The sequence below is a fragment of the Meleagris gallopavo genome, chromosome 23 (genome assembly GCF_905368555.1).
Source record: "Meleagris gallopavo chromosome 23, MGAL_WU_HG_1.1, whole genome shotgun sequence".
Lineage (NCBI taxonomy): Eukaryota > Metazoa > Chordata > Aves > Galliformes > Phasianidae > Meleagris > Meleagris gallopavo.
In genome coordinates this window covers 1,653,584-1,665,685 of record NC_139426.1, presented here as the reverse complement: position 1 = coordinate 1,665,685, position 12,102 = coordinate 1,653,584, and the positions used below count along the sequence as shown (strand labels likewise).

Below are 12,102 nucleotides of genomic sequence, written 5' to 3'. Positions count from 1 at the left end.
AAAGCTTTCAGTGTTCTGTCATAGCAATTTCTGTGTCAAAAAATGATGGATAGCTACGTGGAAAAAGGATGAACCAACCCAGAGATGGTGTAACGAAGGAGTCTGAATTACATCTCCAAGAAGGAAGAGTTTTACTCACGGTGGAAACCCCCACCCAGCTCACCCCGCTGGGCCTGTGTGCTGCAGCACGGGACACGTCATTACAGCCATCCTGGGACGCTCCCTTTCTCCCTGCACGAGTCTCTTTTAAACCTCATAGCAGTTCTGGGAGCTCAGGCAAGAGCCCTGAGTAGAAGACCTCATGCTCTTCTAGCGTGGCTTCAGCAGAAAGCCCTTTACATTTTATTAAACAAAACACAAATTTAAAGGTGCTAATTTTCCCATATTTCCATTAAATCAATTATTGGTTTAATAAAAGATGCTGTTATCGCTGTACATCACGCTCTGCTTGTACCTGTAGGTCAGCACAGCCCCAGCTACCAAAGTGAAAAAGATCTCCCAAGTATTTGCAGATGCCTCCCTATTCATTCAGAATGATACACACTTTCCTAACAGCTTATAAAGAATGTAACATCTGTTTACCAGACACCTTTATGACATCCTACCTCTGTGAGCAGCGTGCTAAGATTTAAGGAATTACCGTGCTAAATCTCACACAGGTGCTAAATTAATGGCACCAAGAAACACAGAATTGCTGACAACCTCTTCTTTCTTCCTGGTCCCCATCCTCTGAGGATTCCACAGCAAAACAATCCAGATACTTATCAAATGTAAACCCATCAGTGGGGAAAAAAATAATAATTCCGGCAGCTCTCTAGCTCTCATAGATTCGTGGTGCCCAAAATATCCACGCTGACTCTCAGAAGTCACTTAGGCTGAAAGAGGTGTCTTTCAAACACAATTAACAAACAAAACAACAAAACACACAAAAACAAGAATAAACCAAACTAAACCCAACTAAGTTTTGCACCAAAGGTTTCTAGAAACATTTGAGAAGCTGCAGGACTGCATATTCTCGCCAACAATTCAAGTCCCAACTCTTGAGTATCCCAGAAAGCCTGTCCTTTTACTTCAGATTCAACTCAGATCCTGTTTTGTTAGAATCTGAAGAGACACAATGCATCATGATTGGAGCTACAGAAGGAAAAGAGCCCATGACCAGCTAACAGAAACGCCAGGATGCTGGGGGGTTTAACTGAGCACTACAGAATCCTTCTGCCCCTGTTGGATGGATGGAGCACAGGCCCTTCCAGTCCCAGACAACAGTGGCACAGATTCCTATCTGGTATTGAAGAGTTTTCTGGCTGATGTAACCACGTAAGAAACTGTCTGTCATCCAGAAAGCTGCAGTTTCACATACACAGCAGTGAGAGAGAACACATGGATAAAAGGTACAGCTGCTAAACTTCACACCAGAAGCCAATCCAAATGGAGGAGACGTGGGAGCTCCAAGCCAGACACAAAAGCATCATTAAACGCAAGATGAAAGAGAATAAAGTAAAACGTGTTTATCACAATGACACTACAGGTATTTGTATTTTCTGTCATTTATATTTGGTATATTGTTGAGTTGAGTAGAATTTAGAGGATCAAAGTTCAGACCCAGCCTCAAATGATGCATAATCTAGATAGTTACGTCAAACAAAGTGGTTGGACAAGGAAAGGCAGTGAGATAGTAAGGAACTGATCCTCCCAATGCCACATCACACAGTGATGGCAAAGTAACCACGCAATGCCTCCCAGCACTGAAGCAGGCTGCACTTGCTCCGGCCGGCACTCAAATAACAGCAACTCATCTGTGCTCCCCAGATAAATCCATCTGTATCAGAGACCAAAGGGCTCTGACAAGTTCTAGATAAGTCCCAAGTGCAAAGGGAGACAATTTCCTCCTCTGGTCACAGAGCCCGACAGTGTCCTCAGCTCCATGCTACGTCATGAGAACGGAGAGGATCTCGGTAACAGGTCAGAGCCCATCTCTGCTCTGCCAGCCTGCACTCAGTCACACGGAGCACCCATTTATAAGCAGTTTATATGGAGGCAATAAACTATTTGCAGATGTCATAAACATTTTACAGGTCGGGGCACTAAACATGCTAGGGTTAATAATTATTTACTAAAGCAACTATTAATCATTTACAAAACATCTATGAATTGAAATTCTGTATAATGCAATCACTACGTGTAATGGCTGTTATCTGGGTGACCACACGGAGATCGGTCCAAGGATCCCTGCAGCTCAAAGATTAACCACATTTCTAAGGCAGAAACAGCTACAAGCCCCCAAAGGACCTGTGACAGGCTCACACCCTCCACGATTCAAAGGACGGCAGACAATACTGTGAAGTCAGCCACGACTCCTTACTGAACGAACCAAAGCATTAGTTCTTTTTGATTCACTGTCACCTGTAACTATAGCCAACCTCCCAGCACTTCTTTTTTCCCTTCCTCCCCTTGCAAATTGGAAGAAAACAGTGAAATCTTCCCCTCCCTGGGGCTGAATGTCTGTCACCTCTGCAAGCACACACACAAGGATTGCACCGCTGTTGGATAGCTGTCAGCCTCAGTTACATCAGTGATTAGAGAAATACTGAGCAGCTCAGGTTGGAGGGCAAGAAAACAGGAGACCCACTTGCTCCTTCCACTAAATAGCCTTGGTAGCTAATTGCAGTCACATTACCACTAAATGGGGTGCTTCACATGCCTAAGTGTGTGCTTAAACCCTTTCCTGAATGAAGACTGTTAACCTGTGGGACAGACTAAACTACAACGTAACCCTGGAAATACAAGAATAGAGTTCAGGGTGCGTCTGTGCAGTTTGATAAGTGCTAATCTGATAAAGTCTCAGCCACACAGACTGCATGCGTCAGTGAAGGCAGTGCAGCAGGTGGATATGACATGGATGCTGCTGATCTCATTCAAAGAACTTTGTGCTTTTGAGATGAAAGTTGAGGAGGCCTTGGAGAGCAGACACAGAAGATGAAGTTATCAGAATGACAAGCAGACTTAACACCACCACCACCTCTTTATCTTTTAATTGCCAATATAATAAGGTTGTAGACCTTCAAAAGATAGACAGATGCCTCACTCTGATTTCAATCATTGGGCAGTAAAGCATCTCCAAAAATCTGGATCCTCGTGGCACTGATTTTAAAGCACAATCAAATTTATTATACAGTACCAGTGTTTGAAATGACACTTTCCTTTTCCAGTCAGCATTACAGCACAGGAGGAACACACACACACACACACATCCACTTTCTGTGTACCAATAACCTGTGTCAAACTTGGCCCATCAGATGGCTTACCAACAATAAGGTGAACCACAGGTCTGTGGTGATGCTGATCTCAATCTGCTCCTGCAATGGTGGGTTGCTACCACAGTCTGGTGGAAAACACCACGTCAGGACAACCACCTTCCAGCTGCTCTTTGCTGCATCCACTGGTTATGCATTTTTACCTCATGGTAAATGCATGACTGACCTGTGAGATATAAAGCCTCCCATTTTGAGAGCTAAAGAAAAGGTGATATTGACCACGTCTCCATGCCTCGTTCAGTCAGTAGGTGCTCAGGATACACCTCTGACAGATACCAGGTTCAAGAAGGGCAGCAGCTCAGAGTGGCCCAAAAACAAAGCAGTCTTTGTTCACTCCCTGTGTGCTGAACACCCAGGGCTCTCCAGCTGACTCAGTAGCAGCTCAGGGACCCAACGCTTTCGAAACTAATGCTCAAGGTCTCTCTAAATTAAGTCATTGATGATTAGTTCTGAAATTTCAAACAAGAATATTTCCCTTCTCAGATGTCTCATGGCAAGAGAAAATTTAAAATAACTGTTTCTTCTTCCTGTCTCTTGAACACTTGGTCTGTAATGAAGTCCAAACCCTACAGCAAGGCTGAGTTCTCACCTAGCAAAATAGAGCAAGGGCCAGTTTCATTTCCCCCCCAACAGCAAAATGCTTAAATTCCCTGCTTAACAAGAAGAATTGTGACTCTGAGCTAGACTCAGTGGTTTCAGTTCGCAGGGGGTTTGTTTCCCACAGCTGCTCTTCAGCCAAGCTGTGAATGAAGCTGAAAATTCATTTGAAAAACCTTCTATGGTTTCTCATGCTTTCACAATTACATTATAGCTCTTTCCTCAACATTTACCACCCCCTGCAGGGAATTCCCCGACACATGGGTAAAATTTACCAGGAAGGCTTATAAAACACTTGACAAGTATTTTATCTCAAACAATGCAAAAATTTGGTTACAAATCAATCTGGGAAATTCTCTTTGATGAGCCCTGGATTCTGTTGTGGAAGCATGGATGCTTGATGTCCTGTTCTGTGGGCTGACCTGGAGCCCAACAAAGCAATTGGAAGGGACTGTATGGATATTTACAGGCTCTGAATTCTGTAGCTGCCTCTCCCTTAGCCTGTGACTCAGTAGGAAAATCCTGAGAGCTCAGGTGAGGACAACAGCCTCTCCACGACCAGAAGCTGTTAGTGGCTGAGGACTTTGTACAAAACATCAACTGAGCCATGCCAAGGGCATGAGTTGTTGTCTATCAGATAAGAACAGGCTTTGCAGGTCTCAGTGCAGGGTCAGAGTCAACTCTTCACCAATTTCATTTCTACCAGTCCTCAGCTGATTGCTGAGGCCACAATACTGCACATCAGAGTAACAGTCCCCATGGAAACCAGCAAACTGGCACCTGCTTGATGTCTTGTTTTAAAGGAGCTGCAAAGCTGCTTGCAGTCACAGAGGAAAACCTTCTGCAAGTGTGCAGCTCCCACCATGATAGCATTTATACCTTCCATGTCTCAGTTACACATTTCACATTGCAGCTTTGCCCTATTACTGAGACACTGTACACTCTAAATGCTCAGGTGCTCACCAGAATCACTTGGGCCCATTTACAACCCCTACTTTGTCGGCTGCTAAAAATGCTGTCAGAAAGTAACATGGAGCCAACACCTGAATTCCCATCCTGGAACACAAAGCACTCATTTCAGAGCCCCACTGACAAATCAACTGAATTTTGAGTTATTTGATGCCTATGGTCTACGTCAGAAGAGCCTGAATTTTACATCAGCCACTATTCCTGGACCCTCAAATAGATAAGAATGAATCTACAGTGTTTCTTTAGTTGGATTACCTCCTTAAACCATACTATTCCGGGGTGGGAACTTCCTACTACATACAAAAGCTGTCCTAAAGTACATCTTTGATCCTTCTTTACAGCCAATACAACATAATGAAAACAGTTCAGAAGTTTATAATATATTCACACACACTGCTGCATAAAGTTCATGCCCATAAACACCATTTTTAATTGATATATTCTGTCTGATGAAAGGAAATCATTGAACATGGAATCAACTACAGTGACACACACTGGAGAGGAATTTCAAATAAACATCATGTAAACAACTTCCTGGAATGTGCTCAGTGGTACCAGCACGTTCTTTAAAAAGACGACACACAAAAAGGGGTGGGGGAGAGGGGGCCAGCCAGATTTTAACTTGGTGTAACAGATCCTTACACTAATAAATGAAATGTGTGTGAGAATGCTCCCAAACGTTAAGGGCAGCTGACAGAGAATGGCTCCTGTCCGTATCAGAAAGCTCTCTAACACAGTGCCTGCAGATAAGCTGCTTCTTGGGAATGGTTTCCCACTCCAACCCGTACCTGGGAACAGTTCAGAAAAACATTAGCTGGCATGGGCCAAAGCTCTGCCAAGAAGCATTCCATTGCTTCAGTAGTGTAGTATCGTATTCCACATTTGAAGAACTTTCCTGGGAACATTCCCAGGCATCCCTGATTTTACTAGCATGGACACAGTCTAAGATTTCCAGATGCTTACTAGAATAACGTTTTGCTACTTGGGCATTATCTTCTGAACAAAGAACCCAAATGCAAAATAAAAACGAAAGGCTTAATTATGGCAGAAATGAACATTACAGTAACAATATTGCCAAAACGGGATTTTTGGTCCAGTTTGGAACATGCACATTTCTCACTTGCCAGAAAGCTGTATGTTCATCAGACAGCTATTTGACACCCTCATTCGATGTACTATTATTCTGGAATGAACAATGACAACCACAGCACTTAAGAAAGACAGCTTGTAGATGAAATGCAAACACCACTGGCAGAACTCTGGAATTTAAAAGAGATCTTAAAGCTTGAATTAATACGAACTATGATGAAGAACGTCAAGTGTCTCTGCTAGTGAAAGCACAACCACAGCAATGCTTCCTGCCCACAGGTCTGAGGCTTCTCTTTTCCTCCTTTTCACCTCTTTCATCCTCTTTGTCTCTTTTGATCAGTGCAACAAAGGTGTAATCTTAACACATTGAGACAAACCAATTCTAGCTGCCACGCAGATACATCTTGGGTTTGTAACAAAAAAAGTTCCATTAAATCATCATCATAAAAACCATCAGCGATGTTCGGAAGAGCAAACAGTATGCAAGGAATCACTAGTAAAGGAAAACAAAGCAGCACCACACGTTTGGGCTGATCTCATCCTCTTTTCCTGGGGACACCATGCTGGCAATGACAACATGAGGATATTAGGTGGGACAAACCTTTTGCCTGACCCAGTACAGCGGTTCCTATCTTGATTTAATTTAGTCAGCATAGAGAGCAGCATGCGTTAAATGACCTAAAACTAATACCACCATCAGGACAGGTGAACCAGGGCCTGGCACCATGACAACAATAGCCTTAGAGGGGTTTTAAACTACTGACTGAACAGAACACGGAGCAGAGAAAAAGCTGTGCCAGACGTCACAGGATAAATCCACAGCCATCCCTGCCATATCAAAGTTTGTGCAGCCCCAGTCCAGCACTCTCTCAGCTCATTCATGTGGGAAAGCACTGCCAACTTCAAGTTATTCAAAATCTTTAGTCAGACTGTGAAACGCTTTCAATTCAGAAAAATAATTTTTTAAATAACTGAAAGATCTTGAGAGTCATTCGAAAGAAGAAAATGAATTTTTCATTTGCTTCCTCCCATTTCCAGTTCCTGGTGTGCTTGTGTTTTCAAGGATTTTCTTCTCTAACCTCAGAAGCCATAGGAACTCAGTGTTTGGAGAGGGAAAGCCAAAGGACCTGTGTCACGACTCCAGAGATGGGCAGGAAGAAAAATCCCAAGTGTCACAATGTTAAAAATCAGAGTTGGCAAAATACCTCAGATCTGAAGAGGTGAAGAAATATGAATGGCACTAGACGGACTTGAACAGCTGTACATACTTCAGCCCAAGATTTCAAATTTTCTGTCAAAATATTATACTGAAGAACTAACATTCTCCATGGAAAGCAGATATTTTTGGTGAAAATGCTATTTTATCAAAACTCCACTTTCCATTAAACACAGTTTTGACAGAAAATTTTCAGCTATCCTTATTCAGTGTTATGCTCTGTAGTTGAAAACGTTAGCAGCTTTTTTAGGCTGTCTCTACAACTGCAAAGATTTATAGGGTCTTGGCAAAGACGGCTAACAGGAAAAAAGGCTGATCTAACCACTAGTACCTTCATATTACACACGTTCCTCAACATTATTTTTACTTAGGGTTAGTAGTATACATGATAGTGACACAGCACAGCAATGCTACTTCAACAAAGTAGTATTTCCTTCTGTGTTGTTGTTTGTTTTTTTGTTTTTTAAAACTATTACTCCTGAACAGTGCTAAGAGGATATCCCTCTTCTCCTAGTAAAGCATTGGAGACTTCACTTGGTTCAGCATGCTAGGGGATACTTTCTCACCTGGTCAGACCTGACGCTGCTCGGTGAGCTGATCTGGGGAGCTCTGCAGGTGGAGTTTGCCCCTTCCTCAAATCCTAAAGAAAAGCATTCAGGACAGCACTGTGCAGGATGTTTGCTGGCACAACACAGCACGCTCTAGGCTGCGCTTTGAAGGCAGGCTGGCTGCTGCTTGTGTTGTACTACAGTTTTTTTGAAGAAAAAAAAAAAACACCACAAAAACAAACAAACAAAAAAATCTGGGATCAGAGGGCACAAAACAGAGGTACTTGGAAAATCAGAAACACACCTTTGTAGAAAAGGAGTGAGAAGTCTAGAGAATTTCTATTATATTTTACAAACTCTCAAGATTTCCAGAATCTCTTTACAAGATGCTGGGGCTCTGCAGTGTCCATCCCTACCTGCTAAACTCTGCCTAACCTGGAAAGTACTTAGAAACAAGGTAGATCTCATTAGCAACAAGGCGAAACAAGCTGCAGTGACGACCTTCACCCAGGCCTCAGATAACACAGGAATGATTAACAGGCAGAAGCCTGGGGGACAGACCTTCCATCCTCAGCACTCCAGGTGGGCCACTTCTGCTGCACAGAAATAAAGTGTTGGGATGTCAGCTTGTGTAAATCAGGACGTCTCCAGTGCAGTCAGTTGGCCGCCATCAGACCTGCTGTGAAGTAGCAAAACATCATTAGGGTCAGCGGAGTCACAGTGTTATAACCACCTGAAAAGCTGGCCTGAATTTTGCTGCCAATATTAGAGCATGTGTTACCCATGTCCCTCCCTTCACCTTCATCGTCTACTCAAAGAAACTCACTGGGTCATAATCATTAGCAAAGCTCACATCCAGTCACTGTATGACAAAAGACAGTCTATTTTGACCTGGCGATCACTAATGCAACACATTTGCAAGATAAGCACATGCTAGCCAAAGCAAGCCATAAGCCATATACACAACACTTCAGACCTAAGAAAAACCTCTACACGTACTCCAGTCTGAATGTAGATCTGAGAAAAGGAATGCCTCCGTATAATGTCACTCTCCAACTAGATTAACTCAAAAATGATGCAGAGGAACAACTGCTTCCAAATCAGATGTGTAGACACGTACACACAGAGACATACATACACTTTTTGCTAATTGTCTCCATGGAACCTCTAAATATCCACTGACATTATTATAAATCCTTCCTTCCTGCAAGCCAGCATTCCCCAGCCCGTTCCATCTCTCACTTCCCCCACAAAAATGACAGACTGACTCTAATCTCCCACCTGCATAAATCTCCTACAGACAACCACAAATATTTTAGCTATGCTGATTTATGGAAGCAAGAGCAAGACTAAACCAGGAGATATATCCTCCATGCACAATGACTGATGGCTTGCTGCAAATCTTTCCATTTAAAGCACTGTCACTTTTGCAGTTCCGTAGAGAGAGAGAAGAGAGGAATAAAATAACACTCAATAATGCAACTTATGGCAGCTCCCAGGGAAAAAAAAAAAAAAAAAGAAAGAAAAAAGCATTTGTGCAATCTGATTTCTTCCAAGTTTTCCTGCATAAAATCCTTGCTTCTAATTGAAGAAATTCTGCCGGAGAGAAGATGTGAAAACAGCTGCAAGACCCCCAAGCTTTCTGCCTCTCCCCCCTCCTCCAGTCATCCCATTTTTTGACTTTAACTAACTGTGGCAGTCTTGATTTACAGCACATGGGAAGATGACCTCTTAACCATTGCTGTGCTTACTGATGGTTGCCCACTTCAGTATCTATGGACAAAAAGCACAGATGATTTCAGAATTCCAGAAAAGTTAATGGCAAGAACCTTCCTGAATTCAGCAGACTAAGCTCTGAGGGCCACGAGGTGCAGGCAGCTCTCCTCAACCTCAGCAAATACTGAGATAAGGAAATACAGAGCTGACTTTAGTGTGACAAGACCAGGTCCACTGAACTTCCTCGTGTGACACAAGCAGAAAAGACACAAACTGCCCAAGAGACCCGTAAGCATTTGGCTCAGTGTCCTCATGCTGTGTGAGGGCCCCAAGGAGGCAAGAGGGTTCAGAACAGATTGGCTCGGAGCAGCTAAGTGAATTCAATCTGTTGTAATATGTTTCCCTTTAGTGCTTTGCACCAGAACATCAAGAGGGACAAGTCGTGCTGTTGTGGCAACACATTATCAGCCCTCTGCCAAGTGCTGGTAGTTGCACTTTCAAAAAAGTGGCCTGAGACCTGAAGTCAGAGAGCAAATAACAGGGCTTCTGTATTCCTGGCTCCAGTGACACCATATTCCTAGTACCACTTCCTCTTCAGCACCTTCACTGTAGCAGGCTATGCTCCCCACGTTTGCCAGAAGCCCCAGTTTCACCTGCTATCACAAGCACTCAGTGGTAATGTCCAAGCAAACAGCTGTGTGCTTCCTCCTGTTCCATCATGACTAATTGACTGAAGACCTTACAGCCTGACCACCAACCATACTACTTCTAGTGAAGTATTTAAGTGATTCACCAACGTTTTGCTGGGAACAAATCATCTATCCTATCACTTTGACTCCAAGATACTAGCTGGAAAGAAAAAAAAAAAAAAAGGGGCAAAAAGAAAAGAGGGATAGTACAGTTGGTTAAAAAGAAAAGCAATGGATCTTTTCTTTCTTCGGAATGGAAAGCAACACATGCATATCTGAAATGTGATGGTTATTTTAGGGCCTGTTACATGCTCTACACGGTCTATTATATAGAAATTGGGACTAAATATCCTCTCCATCTCTGTGAATAATCACTTCCGTTCTCTGGGTCTTAACTTCCTCAGTCAGTAAAATGGAGAAGATTTTATATCCCCTCCTTAAAAATGCATGCAATGACAAACCTTTATGTAATAGCTAATTTTGCTGTATCGTTAATAAAGGAGAAGACCAGCTGCTGAGTATCTCGGGACACATTCCCATCCGTATCAGTGACAAAGTTGTACATGCTTCTTTAGGGTTCTCATCCAACACTCAGTACTGAAACTTGGGAATACCTGTTTTCCCAGGAAAATCAGTTTTCTCTCACTATGAGTAAAGATTAAACAAAACAGCAGTAACACTTTGCTTTTACCAGCTTAAAAATCCAACTCAAAGACACGAAAGCCAAGTCCTTATTTAAAAGAGAACGAAAAAAATGGCAGTGGCAGACGCTCCACAAAGGCTCCAGGGTGCAACTGCACATGGATTTTGCTTCTGTAGACTTCCTTTGGGTTGTTTGCTTAAAGAGGACAAACAATGCTATTAAGCAGGATCTGAATTTAAAACAAATAAACAAACAAAAAAACAACAGTGCAAAAAAGCGTACAGAAGTGTAAATTAGGAATTTGAAAGGTTTGGCAGTGGGCTAGAACAATCATCAGTATGAGGGCAGCACTCTTCTATTCCAACTATCTTATGAGCGTGCAAAACTTTTCAGTTGGCATGTCAGTCTGACAGCAATTGACTTGGAGAATTCTATTGCAGTTTGTACAGTTTTAAGTACAAAACGTAATTTCTGTGTTCAATAAGGCAGACGTTGGTGAACTGCACTAGTGCAAATTGTGTGCCTGTATGAGGACATATCAGCACAATGAGGCTTACAACGATGCTCCCAAGGTGATACTTTGTTCTTTGCATCTTAACATGCATACTGTCTCTGTGGCTGTACTGTGATTGCATAGTTGGGTTAGAAAAAAAGATTGATTCTGCTAACACAAAAATTGAAGGCGCAGACTTTGACAAGCACAAATTGTAATTAATGTACTTGCTGTGAAGTAGTTGCTGCCAGGAAAAAATGAATAGGAATCTGGCTTAAATAGCCTAGGAATCAAAGAACAGTTCCAAAGAGGTCTATGTAAAAAGCTGAGTGGTAGCAACTCAAAGGGAAAAATAGAAAGGTCTTAGCCAAACCATGAGACATCAAGGAAATGGGAAAGAGAAAAAAAAGTTTTCTATTGCTTTTGTATTTCTATTTGTGCCCCTCTGGACACCTGGACAATGATTTCAAATGACTGTACTTAACATTAGTGAAGCCTTTGGTGATGTGCAAACCCAGACGTGCCAGAACAATACAAAACAGTTATACAATAACATTATCACTACGTCAGAAACATACACGCGAAGTACAGATGTTGTGGTCAAGGTTCAGGAGCCTGCCAGACACAAGATAGAGAACATAATCTCTAAAGCAGTCCTAGTTTAAATTCTGAACATTATTTAGAATGAATGAGTAACTTTTGCTAAAAATTACTGCATTTCCACCCAAAAGTATGCCTGAGACCAAAAATTGTGCGCACACGTGCATGCACACACAAGATAAAGTAAAGGATCCAACATTTACTGACTTAAAATAAAAATCACTTCCA

General features: G+C 42.4%; 1 long non-coding RNA gene across 2 annotated transcripts in view; it reads right to left on the bottom strand.

Annotated features, from left to right (window-relative positions):
- Nucleotides 1-12,102, bottom strand: part of LOC104914155 (uncharacterized) — a 110,519-nt gene that overhangs the window by 9,715 nt on the left and 88,702 nt on the right. Inside the window, exon 1 of one of the 2 annotated variants that reach the window (XR_014887936.1) lies at nt 7,752-8,090. The exons of the other annotated variant lie outside the window; for it this stretch is intronic. This is a non-coding gene — a long non-coding RNA (uncharacterized LOC104914155). Of the gene's footprint in view, nt 1-7,751; nt 8,091-12,102 lie in introns of those variants that run through there. 2 annotated transcript variants of the gene reach the window in all.